This window comes from Pan troglodytes, chromosome 1 (assembly GCF_028858775.2).
Source record: "Pan troglodytes isolate AG18354 chromosome 1, NHGRI_mPanTro3-v2.0_pri, whole genome shotgun sequence".
In the NCBI taxonomy this organism is placed as follows: Eukaryota; Metazoa; Chordata; class Mammalia; order Primates; family Hominidae; genus Pan; species Pan troglodytes.
In genome coordinates, this window is record NC_072398.2 from 32,136,924 (window position 1) to 32,162,342 (window position 25,419).

The window sequence follows — 25,419 nt, forward strand, 5'->3', positions numbered from 1 at the left end:
CCCTCTGTAGGATGCATGGGTTTTGACAGCTGGAAGGCCATTGGTTTATGGTGGCTTATAATACAGTGGAATTTGCAATGTGGAATTTTAGAGGCACAGGGAAAAGCTTGGGCTGGTTTTGTTCAGCAGGAATAGACTGAAGTAGACTGAGGTTCCCTGGGACCTCAGGACGATGCTAGGATAAGAAAACAAGAGCCGGAAGTTGAGCACCATGATGAGGGAAGGGCATGGAAGAACAGGCATGGAAGGAAGGCCATCCTGGGAGATGCCTATATATCTAAATTCCTTACCGGTGAGCCTGCACCCACTGAAGGCATATGTTTTCCTAGTAGTGTGGCTAGTTTCTACCTTCTGGTCTTGTTCTTCTGGTTTCTGTTTACAAGATGATTACTCCTAGAGGTGGAGCCCAAGGGCTTGGGAATAGTAAAGATAAGTAAGTGGACTTGCTGCCAATGGACAACAAATCCTTACTTTGCTCCTAGTATCAGAATTCATATGTATAGACAGCCTGAACAACCATCTGGTGTATCATCTGAAGCAGAATGAATGGATACAAATAATCTTTTGTCGACACATTATACTCCAACATGATTCTTCCCTTAACATGAGATTTCTGTGGAAGTGGGCAGATCATTCTGATGAAAGATAAATGCAAGAATCTCCCTAACATTTGCTGGGCTAGGACACGTGTCCAAATGGAGACCCAGGTACCATGAATGTACCTGGCTTATAAATTGTTAAATAAAACATGTTCTATTGTTCTACCTTGACAAATGTACCTTCATGATCCTTTTTACTTAAAATGTGGCCCACATACCAGCAGTGTCAGTATCATTTTGGAGCGCATTAGAAATGCAGACTTTCAGGCCCTACCTCAGATTTACTGAATCAGATCTGCATTGGAACAAGACCCCCAGGTATTTTGTTAGTACATTGAGCTTTGAAAGGCAGTGTTCAGAATGAACTGGAAGGCCAAGCTCTAATTTAGAATCCACAGACTTCTTAGAGTAGTGCACCAGACCATGGCAACATGACAAGAACTCTTTCTCAGCCCTCAGCCTCTAATCTGACCCCCTTCCTACTCCCAGCTCCTTCCAATATCTGAGTGCCTTGTGCACACCTGTATGGATGCCCTAGTCTGCACATTCATATCCCTTTAATATAGCTTCCCTTTGGCCTCCCCCCAGGCCTAGGAATGTATCTAATAGACTAGTCAGCCACTGGAAGGATGGAGTCAGGCCTGAAGTAGGCCTAGAACCACTTGAGTAGGGAATTCCTAGAAGACGGGCATAGGCTCTAGATGGGCATGTCCCCTCGGCCATACCATGGAGAAGGGTATAGCCACAGGAGGTCGGGGCCTCTCATGCCCTGGTTTGAGTAGTACTTGGTGAATGTATTTCTTTCACTGGGGATGAGATGATTGTGGTGATAACATTCAAACTAGAATGCCTTCAATAAGTTGGTGATTAATAGATGAGGACTTGCATTAAAAAATTCATCTACATCTTGAAAAAATGGAGCTGCTGATAGGCATCCAGGACCATAGAACATCTTAGGGACTGACAGCTTATACTGAAGTCTGAATTTCTTGCCATTCAGGTTGGGATGGTTTGGAGGAAAGATGTGTCCTGAGGGATTTAAGAGATTGACTCTTGACATAATGAAGTCAAGAAGTAGGGAAAAAAAGGCATATGTGTAACTTTTCGGTTGCATAACATTTGACTTGTCCATGATACATTTGACTGCATTTTCATGGTTAGCCAAAACTAGCTTCTCAAAAGATATTTTGTGCCCTCTTTCAAAATCTGACACTCCATCAATGGAATTTCTTTTTAAAAATGTAATGAAATGTGATTAGTGCAAATGTCTGTGAAATTTATTGAAATATTAAAATCCTATTGGGTCTTTGTTTATGAAATGTATTTTTCTGTGTTTGAGGTTTAGGGAAGCTTGATAATGAGGCTGTGAAGATTCATGGCCTCTTTTCTATGGCTTAATTTAGGCTCTATATCAAATATGTAAAATAACATTATATCTTCCCACCACCTCTGTGGATCATACATTTTGTTATTATTTCTCTGCCAGAGGTTTTTTTTTTTCCTTCTCTTCTCCTTTTATAAAGAACTACTAATAGTAGGAACATGTTTAATATAGAGAGCCATTATCTAGACCAGAAAGAAGAAGTGAGTTTGGGTAATGATTTTTCCTTCCAGGTGTGGCTTTAGGGTTAGGTAGACACATGCAGATTCATGCTCAGTGTCAGCTGCCACCCTCACCCCTCTATACACTCATTCCATTTTAGGACATGCATATTCCATCATATACTGCCATTATCTAAACTCCCCAGAGCCATCATCAGCTTCTGTGAGGCAAATGACTTGCTCAGCAGAGTTGCCTATGGGGTAGGGAAGTGGAGATGATCAGGCTATACAGTGTCCTTTGGGGATGGGGGTATGGAGTGGATGATGTTGCTGTCAGCAGACCTGTTATTTAAGGAGGCAGCCAGTGATCTTTTATCTATTTCATAGCAAAGCAGCCAAGGCCATCCTTGATCCCTTCCACATGCAGTTTTTACATCTGTTCTGTGATTTACTTTCTCTTCACCTATGTTTACTTTGTGCCAGTGACTTTGCTTTGCTCTGAGGATAAAGACCAAAATCCTAAGCATTCCCTCAAAGTCTAGTTAATCTGGTCCTACCCACTTCTTGCACCTCATCTCACTCCATATCCTCTACTCTGTGCATCTGTCTTCCTGCCTTCTTTTAGATCCTTGGAATCACCATGCTCCTTTTTGCCACAGGACCTTTGCACCTGCTGTTCTGTCTGCTTAGAAATCTCCAGGTAGTATCTTTGCCTGATTAATTCCTACTCTTTTCTCAGATATCTACTTTGTCTCCTCATCTTTAGGGAATCCTTAGCTGGCTTTTGTCTGTCAGTCAAATCTCTGTTTTGTGTACTTTCAGATCACTTCTTTTCCTAATGTGGCTTTCAGTAATGGCTGACTCTCCCACTAGACTGAGACACTTTGAGGCAGAGACTGTGTCTGCTTTAGCTTCTCCTCTGCCTTCCTTGTACTTTCCATAGAGCCCTGCACAAAGTTGGCCTCTGGTGTCCCTTATGGAAGGCATCGGAGAGCACAACGTGATTTTCCTCTTCTCGGGTTTCCCTAAGGACACCACTGCGTGGCTTAATATTTGGCAAAATGTCATCAAATTATTTTGTATAGATTGGTGGCTCATTTTTAAAAGCTTCATTTTAGGATAGTAGAGGAGGATAGACAAGTCTTCATTCAACTTGTACGAGAGGAAGCCAGCAAATGCTCTAGAATTACGTGGCTTGACTCTGTTAGGTTCCTCAGGACCTCAGGAAACATGGTTTAAGCCTGTCTTTAGAAGACAGAACTATCTAATGAATCGTATTAACTTTGAGCCCAATTATTTTTATCCTGGGTGGCACCAAAAAGTGTCACATACTCTATGATTTTACCTCTAAGCAAGATTGTTTTCATTCTGTCAGGCAGTGGTGGTTTATAACCTCAGAAACCAACTCTGTCGCTTCCCTAGTAATCAGTGTCACAGCCAGGATGCTTGTCCCACTGCGTGATATACATTCCTTTCACTATAATTTCATAGACTCATTTCCTTTTGTTCTTTCCTCAGGGATAATCTGTTTTAATAATTATTCTTTAGGTAGATGAATCACATTTATATAGCGCCTTATAGTGTACAAAGTGCTTTAAGCACATCATGTCATTAAATCTCCAAACAACTCAGTGAGTTGAATATTATTTTCCTGTCCTTTCACAAAACAACCGAGAGAAATTATAGAACTTGTTCAGGGTCATATGGCTTGTAAGTGACACGTATGGGTCTCTAACCCAGGTATGTGGATTTCCACATTTTCACAATATCAGGAGCCATTCTCTGCACACAGGAACTGATATTCTACCTGGTTCTTTTTTAGACTTCCCGTCTTGTCATATTAATTGTATATACGTTCTCAGTTGCTATTTTCTACACCTATGTTCATGTTCACTGTTTTTTCTGAGCTCTAAGTTTTCTCTGTGTAATGTGTTGGTTATGTAGTCCTGAAATACAGTGTCTTTTTAGAAAGCTTTAAAGTGATTAGATTTCAATGGTTCCTATACAGTGCACTTCTGTTCATACATTCTGGTAGCGTGCTGGCTTTGTTTTTTAGCAACAAGATTTGTTAGCCTAGCAGTGACTTTTATAATTTAACAATAAGAAAGAAAAGAAAAAAAGAGAAAAGAAAAGAAAAAAGAAAAAAAAGATTCCTACTTGTGGAAACACACCATCTAATGGATGAGACAACAGATGCAGGACTTTACAGATTAAATTTGTAGCCTGAAATGTTCATTTACACCTCTGTCTCTGCCATGCTTTCAAGTGGGAACACGTTTTTAAACATTCACAGACAAGGGAATTTTAGGCACTTAGCTACACTAAGCCCTGTCTTCTTGGAATGAAGACAGAGAAGAAAGCAGAAAAACTCAAAGACTTGACCAGAGATTCCTAGTTGGGAGGAAATAACCAGGTCACCAACATTCAGTAGTACTTAGGCAATGCCAGGGCCTCACACTGAGGTTACCAGCTTGCCAGCCATCTGTAGTAAGGGAGCTACTCTCAGATTCTCCCAAACCACTTTCTTTCTCTCGCTAGTTCTTTTGATTCCTTTGTGTTTATTCCATAGTTTCGAATAAGAACAAAGCTTAAAAACTGGACTTTCTATTTGCAGTTAAAAAAATAGCAGAAAGCACTGACAATTTTTCTTTCTTTACGGTTGTAACAATTACGTCATGTTTGACTATAGGGTTAGAAGTATCAGATAATTTCTTAGGTAAAATAATTGCAATAATGATCCTGTAACAAGAATCATAGTGGGAAATTCCTTTAAAGTGAATAATCTGTAGTAAGATTATGTCACAATTTATTTTGTGTGTGTATATGTGTGTGTTTTTCTCTTTTAGCCAAATGGTTTTCAATAGCAATTACTGAAGTGTCAATGACCTTCTCATTCAATTGAATTAAAAAACTTAAATGAAGTTTTACTAGTATCAATCTTTGCTGTCATGCAGGTAATTGAGAACATGATATATGTTACAACAATGCCACCTATAGTTAGTAGCCTTTGTTTAAAGCAAGGTAAAATTTTACATATGCTGCAGTAGAAAACAGCCTAAAATAAAAGGTTGTTAATCAACAGTGTATCAAGTACCAGTTACCCTTCCAAGCTCTAGGAAGAAATAGACAAAAAACCAATAAGAGTAAATTTCTCAAGTTGTGACTATTTCAGGGAAGGTAGGAATATACTTAAAAAAGAAATCCTTAAGAAGAGGTAGTTTATGTTCTAAATATCTTCTAATAGTTTGTGGTTTCTTTTATTTTCTTTATGGTATCCTTTGATAAAAATAATTTCATATCCAGATAGACTTTATCATTTTTTTATGGTTGGTAATTTTTGCACTGGCAAAATAATTTTCTTTTTGCTGACTGAGAGGTCATAAAGATATTCTGTTATATTGTCTTCTTAAAGTTGTAGAGGTTTGCTTTTCACAACATTTAGTCCAGCTGGAATTTGTTTTGTGTGGTATAAGGTAGGGTTTCTTTAACGTTTAATCAGTTATCTCAGCACAATTTACAGAATAGTTCATCTTGTTCCCATGGATCTGCAATTTACTTTGTTAGATTCCAAGTTACCATCTGGCAACGTCTTTTTTGTAAACTCTCTATTTGGTCCCATTGATCACTTTGTCTCTTCCTCCTTGTATAAATATCATATTGTCTTACAGTAGCTTTGTAATATGTTTTGATGTCTGATGAAAGAAGCTTGCAAAAGGATAAGCAAACAAATTTGGTATGTTCCTACAAGGAATACAGTAGAGCATTAAAATCAATGAACCACCACAGCTATGTGCATTTACATGAAGGAACTGGGCCAGGCCTGGTGATTTATGCCTGTAATTCCAGCACTTTGGGAGGACTAGGTGGGAGGACTGCTTGAAGCCAGGAGTTCAAGACCTGCCTGGGTAACACAGCGAGACCCTGTCTCTACAAAATTATATTTTTAAAAATTAGCCAGGCATGGTGGCATGCACCTATAGTCCCAGCTACTCAGGAGATGAAGGCAGGAGGATCACTTAGGCTCAAGAGTTCAAGGCTGCAGCTAGCCATGATTATACCACTGCACTCCAGCCTGGACAACAAGTGAGACTCTGTCTCCACAAACAAACAAACAAACAAACAAACAAACACATGGAGGAGTCATAAAAGCATAGTATTGAATGAGAAAACAAAAAGCAACCAGAGAGGACTATAGATAGTATGATACCATCTTGAAAAATCCCATAGAAATAACCTAAACAATACCTCATTTAGGGACACATTCATGTAATCAAATTTCTAATTAAAACAAAGGAATGATATGCACACAATTCGAAGTGGTGTTTACTTCTGGTGAGGAATGCAGCTGAATGGAATTGAGGAAGGGTCCACAGGCAGCTTTGATAGTTTGGCAATGCTCATTATTTAAGCTGGTTGGTAGATCCATGAGAGTTTATTCTGTTATTATGTTTCATAACCTACATATATGATATACATGTAGTCGCTAATGATTACAAAAAGAAAATTCAAACACCATAAAATATGTACATAATGATAGTGTTATAAAAGCATAGGAAGGAACTAGATTTTTTTTTTACATTACAGACTTTATTCTTCAATGTTCTATTTGTAATTCAAATTAAATGTACATACACACACATATAATATTTAGGCAAAGTGATACAATGTAATACAGTTTAAATACTGACTCTGGAACTGACCAGCTGTATGAATTTAACAAATTACTTAAACACCCTAAGCCTCAATGTTCTTATCTGTAAAGTGGGAATAGTTCCTCCTGGAATTCTTGTGAGGTTTAACAGTTCCTCAGTAAGTGCTCAGTACAGGTTAGTTTATTTGTCTGTTTTATTATTACTTAACAAATTCTCTATACATGTATATGTACAGATGTATGTATACATGCAGATGCATATATAAAATATATAATTTTTCACTTTGTTCTATGAAGTCTATTTGATTCACATGCTCACTCAGTCTCAGTTTTTAAAAAATCTTTTAAAAATATTTATTTATCTATTTATTTTAGAGACAGGGTCTTGCTTTGTCACCCAGGCTGGAGTGCAGTGCCACAATCAGAGCTTACTCCTGCCTTGAACTCCTGGGCTTCAGGGATCCTGCTGCCTCGGCCCTCCAAGCAGCTGAGACTACAGGTGTGTACCACTGCATCCAGCTATTTTTTTTTTTTTAAGACAGGGTCTTGCCATGCTGCCCAGGATGGTCTCAAATTCGTGGGCTCAAGTGATCTTCCTGACTTGGCTTCCTAAAGTGCTGGGATTTCAGGCACGAGTGAACATTCCTGGCCTCATTTCTTAAAAATCAAATTGATTTGGTACAGTGTTTGGGAGCACAGTTTTAGGTGTTTTTTTTTTCTTTTAAATAGATATATCTGCCGCTTTTAAAATATAGTTAAAGACTAAAATGTTATGACTTTAAGTTGGTAAAGAGTTCAAATATATAGTCCTCTCAACACTTCTGGAGCGTTAAAAACTTGTTCTAGGATCTGGGAATCAGTAGTGAGCAAAAGTTGTGGAATGAATGGGCAAAATTCCTTGTCCTCATAGAGCTTATATTTTGGTAGAATGAGAAAAACCATAAATAATAGGAAGGAGAGAAGGAGGGAAGGAAGGAAAGAAGGAAGATAAAAGTGCAAAAGGGAGGGAAGGAGAGAGGGACGAAGGAACTAAAAATAAGTGTAAAAATAATCACGTCTTCATGGGTAAGTGTTATGGGAAAAATAAAACTGGATAAAGGGAATAGGGAATGCTGGAGATCTGGTTGCTATTTTGTGCAGAATATTCCAGAAGGTACTAAAGGAAGTGAGAAAACAGGCAGGTGGATCTCTGGGACAAGAAAGTCCCTGCAGAGGGAACAGGAGCTCTGAGAGGTCTGGTGATTGGTTGCTCAAGGACACCAGGATAATGAAGAGTCTAAGCAGATGGAGCAGTACTAGGAGATGAGATCATAATGTTACCCGAGTGGCAGATCGTGCTGTGCTTTAGTGGATGCTGTAAATATTTTTGGCTCTTAGTGAGTGATCTGAAATGCTATTGGATTGCTCGGAGCAGAGAAGTGTTAAGAACTAACATATTTTTAAAAGATCCCTTTTTAAAAATGGGCAAAAGACTTGAACAAACACCTCACAGAAGAAGATATACAAATGGTCACTAAGCATATGGAAATACACTCACAATCATTCATCATCAGAGAAAGACCACAGTGAGATGCCATTGTATACCCATTAATATGGCCAAAATTAAAACAAACAATATCAACAAGAACCCACTGACAAATGCTTACAAGTATGTAGTGTAATCTGAACTTTTATCCATTGCTAGTGAGTGTGAAAATAACACAACACTTTGAAAAATAGGCAGTTTTTATCAAACTAAAAATTTTTACCTATGACCCAGCAATTCTACTCTCAGGTGTTTACTCAAGAACAACAAAAGGATAAGTCCACAAAAAAGCTTTGTGCAGTGTTTATAGCGTCTTTATTCATATAGCTAAAATGTGTGAAACAACCCCAAATGTCCATCAACAAATAATGAATTAATTAGGGGATATTTATACAATGGAATACTACTCATCAATAAAATGATATAACTATGAATACTCTCAATAACAGATGAATCTCATAAATGTTATGCTGTGGTAAAGGAAGCCAGGGACACATGGTGGTGCGTACTATACGTTTCCATTCATGTGACCTTCTGAAACAAGCAAAACTAAACTTTCATAGCAGGAATCAGAACATTGGTTTCCTCTGGGAGGCGATTGAGTGGACAGGATCATAAGGGAAACTTTTGGGTATGATAGGAATGTCCTGTAACTTGGTGGAGATGGTTTTACATTAGTCAAAACTCATCAAACTTTACTTTTGAAATCTGTGTGTCTTATCGTAGGCAATAATTAGTTATTTAATGGATAATTTAATACTTAGACTTTCAAAAAAGAAAAACATGTCACTGTGGCTTGCCTATAGAGAATAGACTGAAGAGGCCGAGGGTGGAGACAGGGAAACCAGTCGGGATGCTGTTGCCCTGGTCCAGGAGGGAGATGCTGGTGCTGTGGATAGAGGTGGCAAGGATGAAGTGAGGGGAACTGGTCAGCTCTGGATATCTTTTGAAGGAAAAGTCAAATGGATTGCATGGATGGTGTTAGAGAAAGAAAGAGTTGAGGATGTTTCTGAAGTTTTGGGGCTGTGCAACAACAAGATGTAAAATATTGGGGAAGGATAGATTTGCTTAAAGAGTGAGAGTACTGTGGATTCATTTTTGGAAATGTTAATTTTGAGATGCATATTAGACAAACATGCATATTCGATCCAAATAAATGTGCTGAGTAGGAAGATAGATAAATGAGTCTGGAGTTCACAGGAGACATCTTGGCTAAGGTTATAAATCTGGGATTTGTAAGTACATATATGGTATTCAAAACTATAGAGACTAGCTGTGACCACCTAGGGAGAGTGTAGAAAGATAAAAGAAGAGATCCAAGGACTTGGCTTCTTTAACATTTAGAGGACTGGGAGGTGAGCAACAATCAACAGAGAGTAGATAAAAGAAGCAACCAGTGAGGAGGAAAGCAAAAAGAAAGTGATATTCCTAATGTTCATCAAAGAAGTATAAGAATCTAACCAAGTCCTTTTCACATTTAAATTCTTTGGAATCACTTTTATCCACCAGTCAATATTTTTAATATCACAGTGATATGATGCTTTTCATAACCTGCCTTTAATACCTTTAAGATTGAAAGTATAATTTCAAGACTTGCAGAATATTAAGATTTCATCTCATTTTTGTTCTATTTTGTGGTTTTTCCTATTTGGCTAACCTTTTGGTTTTGTTTATTCCTTGATTGAAAGCTTTTGATAGATAAATATTGGTACACAAGTGACATAGGAATTGTTCACGCCAACCTCTGTTAGCTTTCAAGATTTTATTGTTTTTTCTGAAAGACTTGGCTATTTCTATTCTCTCTAACTGCACTGCCAGGCATGTGATAGGATAGCTCCTTCGTACACAATGACATTATACCTAGTGCATCACCACAAGACAATCCTTTTTAAGGCATTTTAAGAGATTCAAATTCAACTTAAAACAAATTCCATAATATGGAACCACAAAAGACTTCAAATAGCCAGAGAAATACTAAAAGGAACAAAGCTGGAGGCATCACACTACCTGACTTCAAAATATACTACAAAGCAATAGTGATCAAAACAGCATGGTACTGGTATAAAAACTGACACGTAGACCGATGGAACAGAGTAGATAACCCAGAAATAAATCCACATATTTATAGGCAATTGATTTCCCACAAAGGTGCCAATAACATTCATTGAGGTGGTGTTAGAGAAAGAAAGAGTTTAGGATGTTTCTGAAGTTTTGGGGCTGTGCAACCACAAGATGTAAACTATTGGAGAAGGATAGATGGTGTTGGGGAAAGTGGATATCTATACGCAGAAGAATGAAACTATATCCCTATCCCTTGCCACATACAAAAATAAACTTAAAATGGATTAAAGACTTAACTGGAAGACCTGAAACTATAAAGCTACTAGAAAATAACATACAGGAAACTCTTCAGGACATTGGTCTAGGAAAAGATTTTGTATGTAAGACTGTAAAAACACAGACAGCAACCAAAAAGTAGATATTAAACTGAGAAACTTCTGCACAGCAAAGGGAACAATTTATGAAGTCAAAAGACAACCTGTAAGTGGGAGAAAATATTTGCAAACTGACACAGACTAGCTGTGACAAGGGACCAATATCCAGAATACACAAGAAACACAACAGCAAAAACAAAGCAAAACAAATAATTCAATTAGAAATGGGCAAAAGATCTCAATAGGGATTTCTTAAAAGAAGATGTACAAATAGCCAATAAGTATTTGAAAAAATGTTCAACATCACTAGTCATGAGGGAATTGCAAAAATCAAAACCATAAGGAGATATCATTTCGCTTCATTTAGAATGGCTATTATCAAAAAGACAAAAAAGAACAAATGCTGGTGAGGATGCAGAGAAAAGGGAAGTCTTATACACTGCTGGTGGGAATGTAAATTACTACAGCCACTATGGTGAACAGCATGGAGGGTTCTTTAAAAAAAACCTAAAAATAGAACTACTGTGTGATCCAGCAATCCTACTACTGTGTATTTATCCAATAGAAAGGAAATCAGCATATCAAAGAGATATCTACACTCTTATGTTTATTGCAACACTATTCACAATTGCCAAGATATGGAATCATCCTAAATGACCATTAAGGAATTAATGAATAAAGAAAGTGTGGTATATCAACACAATGGAATACCATCCAGCCATAAAAAAGAATGAGATTTTTGTCATTCACAGCAATGTGGATGAACCTGAAGGACATTATATCAAGTGAAATAAATCAGACAAAGAAAAGAAATACCCTGGATGTTCTCACACATGGGAGATTAAAAGTATTGAGTTCATAGAAAGAGAGTATAATTATGGTTATTAGAGGCTGGGAGGGGTAGGTGTGAGGGAAGGATGGGAGAGGTTGGTTAACAGATACGAAGTGACAGCTAGATAGAATAAGTTCTAGTGTTCTATAGCACTGTAGGTTAGATATCATTAATAATAATTTAGTGTATATGTTCAAAAAATCTAGAAGAGAAATTTTGAATGTTCCCAACGCAAAGAAATGATAAATGGCTATGATGATGGATATTCTAATTACCCTGATTTGATCATTACACATTATATACATGTATCGAAATACCACTCTATATGCATAAATATGTACAATTATTACATGTCAACTAAAAGTAAAGGGAACAGAAACCCAACTCCATATGCTGTTGCCAATGCAAATAGTACCAATGAAGTGACAATCAGATGAACAGCTAAGTTCACACATGCTCAGGCAGGATCACTACTGAGATGTCACAACTTACTCCTCTGCCTGTCAGCTGGCAAGTGTCTTAATTGAAGAAACATAGCATATATATTAACGTGAACCATACTGCTTTATATGTGATAGCCTTGATATTCTGAGGCATACATTATACATACATTTAGAACTTGATTAGGTAATCAGAATATTGTTCAACTGGTGGAATGCTCAAGGCATGATCTTTGACTCGTTTTATATAAGGTCTTATTATTTACATATGCCTAAATCAAGTAATTAGGAGCCTTTAGTGCATTATATTGAAAATTGCATAATGCACTCTGCTCTTGTTTCCCTAGAAGAGGCCAAGATTCATCATGTTAAATTAAGCAGCAAGAAGTAGGAATAATGATGGAATTTCCAGGATATAGAATGAAGCAAACTGAACTTGGTTTTGATGGCCCCAATGCAGTGATAGGGAGTTCTTGAGTATCTTTACAGAGCTTTCCTGAAAATGGCCATCCAAGAGGTGTGAAGACTTCTTCAGTGGAGAGGGGCTGTGTTGAAGTTTTTATTTTTTTTTAATATATTGAGTTATTACTTATAGCATTTTTTTATCCATGGAGTAGTGCATGGATAATTTTTTAGTTAAAAAAATACTGATTGCACTCATATTAACAAGTCCATTATCTCATAATCTAAAAAATACGTTCAGAGATGAGATATGATGTAACTTGGCTCATAAGCTAAAGAACCAAGATGACAATTAAGTGATGTTTTAGAGATATTTATCTTCTCTTTAACAATTGAAAAATAGGAAGGAGCATGGAATCTATAGAAAATCTAAAGTAATGATAGTAATATAAAGTGTCTGGGCCATTTTCGATTTTGCATAGGTTTTTTAATGTTTTCCTTCTTACTTGTCTTATGATTTCTTTCCATTGCCCCCCAAATTGATATATCATTAATGATAAACCATATGATTGTTTTAATATTTATAATTATATCTGTTATATTATTTCTTTAAGCATTTTGAAATAAGACACAAAAGAATACTTGAGCTATATTTTATATAATTTCCAAATAATTTTAGCATTCTTCCGCTTTGCAAGTAGAACCTTTGCCTGTACAGCTCTGTGATTTATGATGACATCACGTCCTTTCAGAGATAACACTAATATGTCACTGAACCTGAAGTGGTGAGGTCAGAAGTACATGTGAAGTAATTATGGGCCTGAACTGAAGACCATGCCTCAGTTCAAAGGAAAGCAAGCAGGGCCAAGAGGGAGGATGAAGGTATCGGGGATAGGGAACAGAAAAGAAGACAACAAATCTCTGAAATATGGTCATTGGCATGAGCAGAGATTTTACCCTCAGTATTTTCATAGTATGCTTAGGAAAATGAAAAAAAATAATGATGGGAAAAAAAGCCTGTGAGTCTTTAAAACTTTGCTCTATTGCATTACTAAGAAAGGCTTTGGAAAACAGGGGGGTTACATAAATGAGAGCAGGTGCGGTCGTGCAGAGGTAACTATTCAGCATATGTAAGTGCAGTTGGAAAATCGTTGTCTTGCAGAGAATACTCGAAATTGGTCCCTAATGGCCTTGGTTTTTGTCATATGGTCTTGATTATAAGGCTAAAATTGCATTGCCATGCCTTTAGTGTGAACGAGATGGATGGATAATTATTACGTGTGCTGAATACCTTTCTGCATGGAGGAACTAGGCCATCCCCTGGTCATTGTAGCTACCATTTTGACTGGCTGTCAGAAAAGCTCGAAGCGGCCAATTCATCACCATATTTATGTGGGGGAGAAATGGAAATGTGCCTCTGTGGTTGGGTGTGCTTACTCCCACATACATATACATATGCAGATTGTAGACATGCTGAAGTGGCCCAATGTGAGTGATTGTGAGGCAATGTTCAAAGAAGCAGTTCAATTAGTGGAAGTGAGGGGTACAAAAATGAAATGGCGAGCTCTGTAGAAAATTGATGACTCTTGGTGGTGTCCATGTGCTAGTAGCTGACAGCAAAACAGTGCCAGGAAAGATCTGGGGGCTCAGTTGGAAATGTTGCAAGAAGTTTAAAATTATTGACAATAGGAGCTGTTTCTGGAAGACTGATGATTCTAGGCATACTAAGAAAAAAACCCTTTTCTTTGTTATGCATGTATTTTTAACCAATTTTGCTATCTTGCATGACTCTCAGGATCCTCTCAGAAGGTGGATATAATGACAGTGACAAAAATTCCAGCAGCTATTTTTGCCAAGAATAAATTTTGTGTCTGTTTCATAGTTGCTACTACCATCTTTACTGGTTAGGATGCCACAGGAGGATGCCATGGGGGAATAATAACAAACCTAGTGCTCTGTCATATCTGAATGGGTAAGATTCAGGAATGCAATAAGATCCCCGACCATGACCACACAACTCATTCATCACGGGAATATTTATTAGGGATCCTGTCCTTGTAAGGCTGTGGCTTCCCATTTCCATGCTGCCCTTTGCAAAATATGGGCAATTAGCTATGAGGGCCACTATCTCTTCTACACTAAGCCTTGAACTTTGGGGCCAGCACTGAGGGGAGAAAACAAATCACCCTTTCCTGAAGAGGTTGTAGAAAGTCTAATGTGAGAGCAGTCACAGGTTTGAGAGGACAGTGTTCTGAGCCCCAAATCAGCATTTGAAAGTTTTCGGGTTGTGGTATATAATTTGCCACTCAAAGACCAGTGGGGGTGTTGGCAAGGTGTGGGGCAGAGATCGTTTACACAAGTTGATTGATCAGATGTAGCCATCACTCTAGCTGTTCTACTGATGATATTTAGATTGTTTGGATGCAGGTTGTATATTTATGGTAAGAAGTGGCCAAAACATTAAGGAATTCAGGATGTGTGTTTCTTTGTCAATTAAAGAAAGAGTAGGAAATAGAAGTGCAGAACCTTTATGTATATATTATATATATATATATGCAAACATATGTATATATAGTATGTGTATATGTCTGTGTGTGTGTTTTCTTATGCAAAATACTTAACAAGAGTCAGAATTCTGTAACAATTATTTAAGCATATTTAATGCAAGCTTTTATTTTTTGCTGTATACACACACACACACACACACACACACACACACACATATAGTGATAGTTCCATTATACCCATTATTATGCTATATAGTAGTTAAATCTGGGATTCTAGGGCAATAAAACATGAGGGTTACACTATTTTGGTGCTGTTTTTAGTTTTCATTTCTATTGGAAAGTGCTAAATTAGTAGCATTTTGTGATTCCTGATTTAGCTCTTTTAATAAGAAGCAGAAGCTAAAAACAGCCCAACCAAGCAGTTGAAGTCTTATCACAAGCCCGTAAGATCAATAAGCTAAAAAAAGTATGAAAGTTTTTGAGTGACAGCTTAAAAATGGAAAATTTAAATATATATCACTGCCTTCTGCTCCATTGTGTAATGCATAAAGCCCATTTTGGCAGTACATTTTTAAGCAGTCAAGAAAGTGATTTATTAGTATCACTGGATTTGTGTTTATGTTCCATGCTGTAAACTATGCTTATAGCAATATATCTGTATTAAGGCATTAATACTAGGAGTGCTACCTAAGCTTAACGTTACTAATATTGTTCAAAGTATAGTTTATTGGGCTATAAATAGTGACATCAGTATTGACACTTGCTGCATCATCTAAGTCCCTGAATAACTTGTGTCTGATGCTAAATGAACATGCTGCTGTTGACAGGATATAAAACATAAATAGTGGATACAAGTGATATTTCATGGCTACTGCTGGTCTTTTCCATTCTCTTTTGATCTGCAGAGAAGGAGTTCTGTGTGTGCTGAGACCATCATAGATTTTCCCAGTGTTTGTTAGAGGATTGTAATTAGAAGATGTCACATCTCGGTTTTAAACATGCTCATTTCATGTGACCACTAATTTTAAACTAAATTTCACGGTCAATGTCTCATGCAAGTTCTATATTATGACACCTCTCAATAGGTGGATACTCCATATATTTTTTTAAAAATAAGAGAAATGTGCTTTCAGAACAGGGATACAACTAAGAATACGAATTTCTGAAAGAGTTTTTGAACATCTTCAATAATTGTGTAAAATGGTCTATGTCACAAATAGATAATCATTGCTTATAATAATAGACAAATAAAATATAGGATAGTCAGCAAATCAGGAATTGAGTTTTTGTTTAACCTTTTTCACTCAACCTAGGTCTTTACTTTGATATGAAGCTGGTTGATATTAATTCATTTAACAAGTTTTAATTGAGAGTTTACTACTATATGGTGGATGCTGTTTCCATAGACAAGTATTTTCTAAGCTTGATTTCTTTTGTTGAAAATCAAGGCAGTATTTCAAGTCTTTTGAATTTCACCAGATACACTCTCCTTTACTAAAAGCTATAAACAACAAAAAAACTCTTTCTTAAAAGTTACCTTCAGAATAGGGGTCAAAACAGTCACATAAATCATGAATTTCCTAATTTATCTAGGTGTTCCTACTTTACATTGTAAAGTCTAATGACATATATTAAGTTTTGAGTTCATTAGAATTGGAAGATAGTCATCTCTAGTAGTTCATTCAACATACGATTATGGAACACCAATTATGGGCCAGAAACCACGTTGCTCTCTAGATAATAGTAAATGAAGCACATTCCTTATCCTGAAGACATAGTCAAATAATACCTCATTTTGCTGAAGTAACTCAAAAGAAGTAAGGGCTGGGTGTGGTGGCTCATGCCTATAATCCCAGCACTTTGGGAGTCCTAGGCAGTTTGATCACCTGAGGTCAGGAGTTCAAGACCAGCCTGGCCAACATGGCGAAACCCCTTCTCAACTAAAAATACAAAAATTAGCCGGGTGTGGTGGCATGTGCCTATAATCCCAGCTACTTGGGAGGCTGAGGCTGGAGAATGGCCTGAGCCCGGGATGTGGAGGTTGCAGTGAGCTGACATGGCACCACTGCACTCCAGCCTGGGTGACAGATCAAGACTGTCTCAGAAAAAAAAAAAAAAGTTTGGAAAAAGTCAGTTCTTTCCCCTCCCTAAACTAGTAAAAGAGAATAATCAAATGATAATGATGAAACACATTTTTGGTTCGTTTATAATTTCTTGCTCATTTGTTGTAGAAGATGACAGAGACAAGCTCACAGAGATGTCAAGATATTCATGCACTTTCCTTGCCTTTTTCACCTCAAATATTGTAATTTTTTTGAAACTGATTAGGTGGTGACAGGAAAGAGACCAGTTTAGGTAACACTTATGATCTCAGACGTTAATATCATGGGTGCTAACTATGATGGACATTATTAATCTTGTTAAAAATGAAGAGAAGCAAGCATTGACTGCCTTTCTTTCTGTTGAAAGAAGGTTAAGTACAAAGTGGACGGTGTGCCAGGAGAGGGGTAATGTTCTCATCCAGAAAACCAGAAACACATGCTTATCTTTTCAAAGCCATAAAAGTTTGTGACTTGATGAAACCTTTTATTCTCCCTTAAGAAACCTTCAACATTATTTCACTTATTTTGCAGTAAATAAACCTGTGCCTTTGCGTGTTTGCAGATAGTGGCCATGTGGTTAATGTACAGAAAACAAAGAATGAGGGAATCACCAGGAAAGTTTTCTCTCTCCTTTCATCTAAATCCAGAAGGAGGGAGCTGGAGACGGATGTGGCTGGTCAAAACAACCCAGTGGGAGAAGCCAGTTAAAACAGGAAACATAATAAATTCTAGAGCTTCAGCATGGTGAAGGTGTTGGGAAGGCAGAGAGCTCTCTTCTTTCCTAGTTGATTCACTGACAGCATCCAGAACAATGCTGAGCCCAGGGGAGAGGCCTCCTTCTCCCAAAGTATGCTGGAGTCCCATAAACTAGAACTCAAAGTGCTCTAAGCTTATGTTCTTGTTTTGGGGGCCCTAAGTAGATCCTTGGAAAAGTGCACCAAATGGTGTCAGAGTGAAGGCAGGAAACCCAGGGACTTGTGAAATCCAGTGGTTTTTCATTAATTCCTCAGTGCCTTATTTCTTAGTGGAAATATTCAGCTTTGGTCTAAAAAACAGCTAAAAACCTTATGCAAAGAGCTTGTAAACAAACACCCACTTGAACCATCTGGTTTTGTAACACATACAAGTGATTAAGCCTCAGAGCTATGATTGTTAAATTTTTGAGAACACAACAATCCCAAATACCCCCAAATAGATTCCTTATACCAGTTTATGGGGGGAGAGGGGGTACATAATACTATATATAGTAGATAATCTGGAAAGGTTAAGACAGTTTTTTTGTTTCCTTACATTCCTCCCTCCCACCCTGCCACCCTTCCTCCTCCTTTTCCTTCCTTTTTTCACTATGAGTATTATAGAAAGATACAACATATGGACTAAAAACATGTTTGTAGTTCCACTATACTAAGTCTACATTGTTAACAACTTAGAATGTTCCTTATCTTTACCTTCGTTATTATTTTTGCCCTTGATAGAGTGAGAAACACGTGTGCTTGAATGTGTGTGTTGTGTGTGTGTGTGTGCGCGCACACACACACAAGGGGGTGTCTTAGGTCCTTTTAGAATACATTAAACAATCTGGGCTATTTGCAAATAATGAATTCATACTTTTTGTTCATAATGACTAAAGAAAGTCAGGTCATGGTGGAAATTAAGTATGTTAAGAGCTCTCATTTTAATTGTATAATATCGATACAGTCTTTATAGTTAATTTCCTTGACAAGTCGTAGGGCATATGGATTGGATTCTTCATATATTTCTAACGTGGAAATGATTCTAAATTGGAACATTTCACTTAGGTGACATCACCGTAGGAAAAATGAATAAGCTGCACCCTGTACTGCAAGTATATGGAAATAACACAGTTCTAGCTAATGACTTTTGAAATGAATTGCCCTAGCAGGCAGAACCAAAAACTCTAAAATGAAATAAAAACTCTAGGTGAGAAAACAATATCTATTAGGTCCTCTGTTTCTTTCTTTCTTTCTTTCTTTTTTTTTTTTTTTTTTTGAGATGGAGTCTTGCTCTTTTGCCCAGGCTGGAGTGCAGTAGTGCCATCTCGGCTCACTGCAATCTCTGCCTCCCAGGTTCAAGAGATTCTCCTGCCTACACCTCCTGAGCAGCTGGGATTACAGGCGTGCACCACCAGTGATCCACCCGCCTCTGCCTCGCAAAGTGCTGAGATTCCAGGCATGAGCCACCATGCCTGGCCAGGTCCCCTATTTCTTTCTTCCTAATCTTGACCATTCCTCATCTCCAGATTTATCATAGTAGCTGGTGGGAGGAATTGTTGAAAGATGAGGGGAAAGAGAGTGTTTAGTTACAGCAGTGGTGGTTGGGGTATCAAACAAACTCCCAAATATTTGATGTTCAAACATAATAAAAGTTAATTTTTCCTTCACATAAAGTTTCTAATGGGTATTCCTGATTGGGGTGAGTCTCTTTCAAGTGATGATTTCAAGGCCAAGCTCCTATCTTGTGGCTTTCTGATCTCAATACACAGCATCCAAAGTTGCCTGTATCTATCATCTGCAAAAAAGGAGACCATATGGGATATTGTTTGGGGGAGAGTTTTATGGACCAAGTATGGGGAGGCTCCTGTCACTTCTACTCTCTTTCCATGGAGGAAAACTCATCTCATGACCTTATATAAGCTTAAGAGTGGCTGGAATATGGTTAGCTGTGTGTCAAGGAGCAAGAGGAACTGCTGGTTAGTTTCCGTGGCTAAAGGAAAGGAGGAGAAAAAGATGGGTGTTAATGAAGGACACTATGGATCTTTTTATTTGCTAAGAAGGAAACAATGAAAGAAAAACCCTTTTCAGTGATATGCTGGTAAACTGGCTCTTCCAGGGGGAATAAAACCACCTCACCTGATTTGTATTGTTTGCCAGTTTCCTTGGTGTAAATACTCACGTACAGCCCCAGCCCTAGAAAGCTAGGAATAAGCCATTGTAGCTTGTCATTTTACTAACTAATTCTGAAAAAAATACATCTGAGGAAGCCCATTTATGGGAAGGAAGTAAGCATGCATTTTGACTTTGGTATTTGACACAAGGAAAGATTTACTTTAGAATGAATCTCTTTATCATCTGAAAAACCATCAACATGATATATTCGTATCAACCACAAATGTGGGCATACAATTTTGAGTCAGAGAAAAATAGCACCAAGGGCACAGTGAGTCAAGGGTACCCATCTGGCCTGAATCCTGGGTCATGCTCAGGCAAAATGTAAAGCGCCTAGAACCACTTTCCAAAGAGTGTACCGAGAAGACAGATGCCACTTCTGGGATATGTATATTTATATTTTTTTCTTGGAATTTCACGTGATTGTTCCTGTAATCATTTTCCAAGAAGAGGGAAAGACTTGGAGATGAAGTGGATAATGGTGATTAAAAAAAAATAGATGCTAAGGATAATTTCTCTGTTTCTGATTATAAAAGAAGTTGGATGTTGGTGTCACTCCCTGCGAGAGAAGCAAAGAAATCAGGCTGGGTGTGGTGGCTCACACCTGTAATGGCACTTACGGAGGCCGAGGCGGGCAGATCACTTGAGGTCAGGAGTTCGAGACCAGCCTGGCCAACATGGTGAAACCCTGTTGCTACTAAAAATACAAAAATTAGCTGGGCATGGTGGTGGGTGCCTATAATCTCGCTACTCAGGAGGCTGAGGCAGGAGAATCACTTGAAACCAGTGATCTGAGATCATACCACTGCACTCCAGCCGTGGTGACAGAGGGAGACTCCCTAAAAAAACAAAGAAAGAAAGAAAAAAGAAAGAAAGGAAAGATATGGGGGGAGGGTGGTCTGTGTTTTGAGAACACAACGTTAAAATTTAAATGGATGCTCAGATCTTAATTGGCTAATTAATCGACATTATTAGTAGACCAATGGCTGTATATCCTTTGGAAATTTTCACTATTACTTGTCAGCTTTTGCTGGCCAAAGAATGAGACCCATGTAATGATCAGTTTGATTTGCTCTTTCCATTCTGTTTGATCTTTGCAGATGTGGGTGTGGTGTTCCTGAATCATGGTGTAGTGGTCCAGATAGCTGGTCAAGACATGCGAGGGCCTATGCTGCAGCCCAGTTTCTTTTGTTGTGTGTGGGTTTGTTTTCAGAAGTGTTAAAGATAAATAGCACCTCTCAAACCGATGATTACTCTGAGTCTTCACTGTAAAGGCTTGGAATTTCCTATGAGGTGCCTGTTGCTTGGTTTTACTTGGGAGGGTTCTGATAGCATCATGAAGACTGTGGTCTCTCTACGATTCATTTGGAACACAAGCTGAGGCTGATCAAAACCTAAAGATGAATTAGATCTCTGATTTCTTGGTTCTAGTTAGTACTGGTTTATTTTATGTCAATTGCTATTTTTGGAAAGTACTAAAACTGGTAATGACAGACTTAGGTACTGAGGTTTCTCAAAAAGTTAATTCATTCATTTAGTAAATAATGAGCTGTTCCAGGGAGCAGCTCTCCTCCTCCCATATTTCCTTATGATGGTGAAAAGTAAGCTCCTCTGAAACTAACTTTTCTCCTGCCAACCATCTCTATTGAATTTTTCCTTAACTGTGGTCTGCCAAAAAAACAGAACTGAGGCTTGGCACACCAGTTTTGATCAGACCAACCATCAGAATCATAATGTCCTAAGTACAAAGCCCACTAATTGAATTTCATTCACTGGACTGAAATACAGCAGCCAAGGCAGAGAACACTGTCGGCTCTTTTTTATGAGGTGCAGAGTCTAAAGTCATTTTTTAAATGTGAGTGATGCAATTTCTTGTATTTTTCATTTAAAATGCTACTTGGTAAACAGTGTTTCAGATTAGCGTATTTGTAATTTAAATGAAGACAGTACATCAAGCTGAATCTGAAAAGAAAGGAGAAGTTTGCAAAATGATTCATTCCTCTTTTTGTGTGATCTACTGTAGAAAATAATAAATAAATAGGTATAGAGAGGGGAAGAAAGATTTGTGGATTTTAGGAGACAAAATTGAACCATTTCTAAAAGAGTCAGTTCCAATAGCTAAATCTTTGTTTTCTTCAAGCACACTAATAAATTCTGCCTAATTCATTTTTTATTTTCTCTCGGGGTCTGCTTGCAGATTTGCCTCAACAAAGGAAGCATCATGTTACATCTTTTAAATAATTGATGGCTCTCAGTTCAAGCCAGCTTGAAGGAAATTCTGAAAATAGGTACTGATTGAGCAAATGCCTCCTTCCTTCCCACATTCCCCTCCTCAGCACTCTCTCTTCTCATCTTTGTTTAACAAAACCCACTTTTCCCTCCCCTTTTGTTGCTTTGCCTCCTTGGTTGAGAGCAGAGGGTGCTTTCATTTGGGTTTAGGCTTTAGCTAATTCTTGGTATCTCTCTCATTTATTTCACATCATTCTATTTATTAAAGATAGGGGGAGCTATTAATTATAAGCTGACTAATCTAATGAAGAGCTTTTAATTAATCATCAGAAGTGTTATGTCATAATAACCACTGGAGACGGTTTGTTGGAATTATGAAAAAACTGGGCTTAGAGCTTGTCCCTCTAAATTTGCAGTGTGTTATTCTCCAACTGTCAAATTACCCTGGAAGCTGGGTCAGCTGCAGCCTTGCCCAGCTGTTCCTGTAGGTTCTAATACTGTTAGTTGATCTCTGTTATTCCCCCAGAGAGAGAAAAGCATCTCCATTTTACCTCACTCTTGGTGTCATTAGCAATTGTCTAAGACTTGGAAAAGCCATTACCACTTTCAGGCAGATATGGTTGGTAGAACATTAGACTGGTCTATTGTGATTCTGGCTTCTAGTCATGACTTTATAAGTCACTTTGCCTTACAGGACTTCCCTTTCCTTACTGGTAAAATGAAGGCTTTGGAGTGCATTACCACCAAGATCTTCATCAACATAGCCTTCTTTCATTCTCCAGGGAAAGGGATGATAAACCAAGAAGAACTTGCACTGCATTTGATTTTGGGTGCATTAATAGTATTCTGACTTTGAATGAATGGAGATCATGTGTTCCTTCTTTATTAACCTTCCTGTTTCTTTCCATCATATTTCTTTTCTCTTAATTTTTCATTTATGTCTTCTTCTCTTATTTATTTCCCTTCCTTTTCCTTTCTAACTTTCCATATTTCCAGCGTTAAAGTGGAAGGAAAATGATTGGCAAAGTGCTAGACTCAAGGATCTTGGCCAACTTAATGAAGAAATCTCTTATTTTAAAAATATTTTGTCCTCACAGAAAAGCTTCCTCCGTCAGAGTATGCATCAGAAAGTAGCCAATATTATTGAATTTGTGAAGACTAAATATAGAGTGGCAAATATCGGGAGATCTAAATCTGGAATTATATGCTTGACCTCAGTTTAACTGGAAGGAGCCTTACATTGTACCCATCACTGAAAAAGCTGTATCTAAATTGATGGATTATTTTCCACTCTCAAAACTATTTCATAATCTTTGAGGCACTTTTCTTTTCAAAAGATGCATCACATAGATTATATCATGACATTTTATCTCTTAATAGAGCAAGTTTCCTGGCAGCGGGAAGCTGAAGTTGTCTTTGCCCTACATCTCCCCAGCATCCAGTAGCTTGCTTGTATATCCTGTGCCTGCCCAAGATAATCCTGCCTGATTGCCTTTATTGAAATCCTGAAAAAAAAATCTTCAAATAATCAAACCCCCATGAATAACATATGGTAGGGGATCTAGAAAGCTGAGGAATTTCTTCTGTTTATCTTTTCCTGGCTGTACACTAGGGTTATCTTCAGAACGACTAAAGGAAATATGTGTGTTTCCCCTTTTAAAAATCTTTACTTCTGCTATCCATTCACTTTTTGAGAGTATATGCTGTTCAGGCTTTTGTATCTGTGCGTAGTAATTAGATTACAAGTAAACCCTCACAGTAAGATATACACCTAAGGTTTTGGAATTCAAAATGTGTTTTTCCCCAAGGACAGCTGGGTGAATGGTTGGGTTCCACTGTCATGCTACCATGTTTCAGGAATATCATGTGCCAAGTGGCTTCTCCTTTTATTGGAATATCTATTCTTAGAACCTGTTTGAGACCTGAAGAACCGATCTTTCTTGCTCTGTATTTAGAGAGGCAATTCCCCTTCTAAGAAGGTTCCTGCAACAATGCAGAGGCAGCTGCTGGTGATGTTAGAGAGTGATGGTAGGGATGGTGTAAGTCCTCTTGCCTTGGGGTCACTGACTTTGTGAGTGAAGGGATACTGGTAATTTAGTTATCTATATTTGTTTTAAAAATATTCTCTGGGATAGCAAAGAGAATCCAGAGGCTTTCTCTCCCTATCTCACACTCCACAACCATGGTAGGGCAGATCATTCACGTTGTAATACATGTGAAAAGTACACCCTGGGAATCTTGCAATGCAAAATCCAGGCAACTGCACTTGATAGTTCTTAATCCTGTATTTTTTTTGTAATAAGTTTATATGCCCAATCTTAATAATTAGTTGGGCATAGGATAGGCAATCATCAGCTTACAAAACAGTTGTGAGTTGTGTGTCAGTCTACATTTTAAAACTGGTTATTCAAAAACAAAAATTGATAACTGAGACCTAATTAAACTAAAGAGCTTCTCCACAGCAAAAGAACTATCAAAAGAGAGACAACCTACAGAATGGGAGAAAATGTTTGTAAACTATGCATACTACAAAGGACTAATGTCCAGAAACTACAAGGAACTTGAACAATTGAACAAGAAAAAAACAAATGACCCCATTAAAAATTGGGCTAAGAACATAAACAGACATATCTCGAAAGAAGACATACAAGTGACCAACAAGCATATGAAAAAATGCTCAACATCACTAATCATCAGGGAAATACAAGTCAAAACCTCAGTGAGATACCATCCTACACCAGTAAGAGTGGCTATTATTAAAAATGAAAAAATAACAGATGTTTGTGAGGTTGTGGAGCAAAGGAAACATTTATAACTATTTGTGGGAATGTAAATTAGTTCAGCCTCTGTGGAAAGCAGTTTGGAGGTTTCTCACATAACTAAAAACAGAACTACCATTCAACCTAGCAATCCCATTACTGGATATATACTCAAAGGAAAAGAAATTATTCTGCCAAAAAGACACCTGCCCTCATATGTATACCACAGCACTATTCACAATAGCAAAGACATGGAATCAACCCAGGTGTCCATAAGTTGAAGACTGGATAAAGAAATGTGGTACATATAGAATATGGAATACCATGCAGCCATAAAAAAGAATGAAATCATGTCCTTTGCAGCAACGTGGATGCAGCTGGAGGCCACTATCCTAAGTGAATTAACACAGAAACAGAAAACCAAATATTACATGTTCTTACTTACAAGTGAGAGCTAAACATTGGATAGAAACAGACAAAGATGAGAACA

General features: G+C 37.7%; 1 protein-coding gene across 30 annotated transcripts in view; it reads left to right on the forward strand.

Moving 5' to 3' along the window:
- Positions 1-25,419, forward strand: part of ESRRG (estrogen related receptor gamma) — a 640,701-nt gene that overhangs the window by 172,223 nt on the left and 443,059 nt on the right. For 11 of the 30 annotated variants that reach the window (XM_063792004.1, XM_063791903.1, XM_063791911.1 and 8 more), the window contains one exon: positions 7,168-7,291. The exons of 17 other annotated variants lie outside the window; for them this stretch is intronic. The gene's annotated coding sequence lies outside the window, so the exon portion shown is untranslated. Of the gene's footprint in view, positions 1-7,167; positions 7,292-22,138; positions 22,230-25,419 lie in introns of all 30 variants that reach the window. 2 more of the 30 variants (XM_063791977.1, XM_063791995.1) reach the window with 1 other exon arrangement.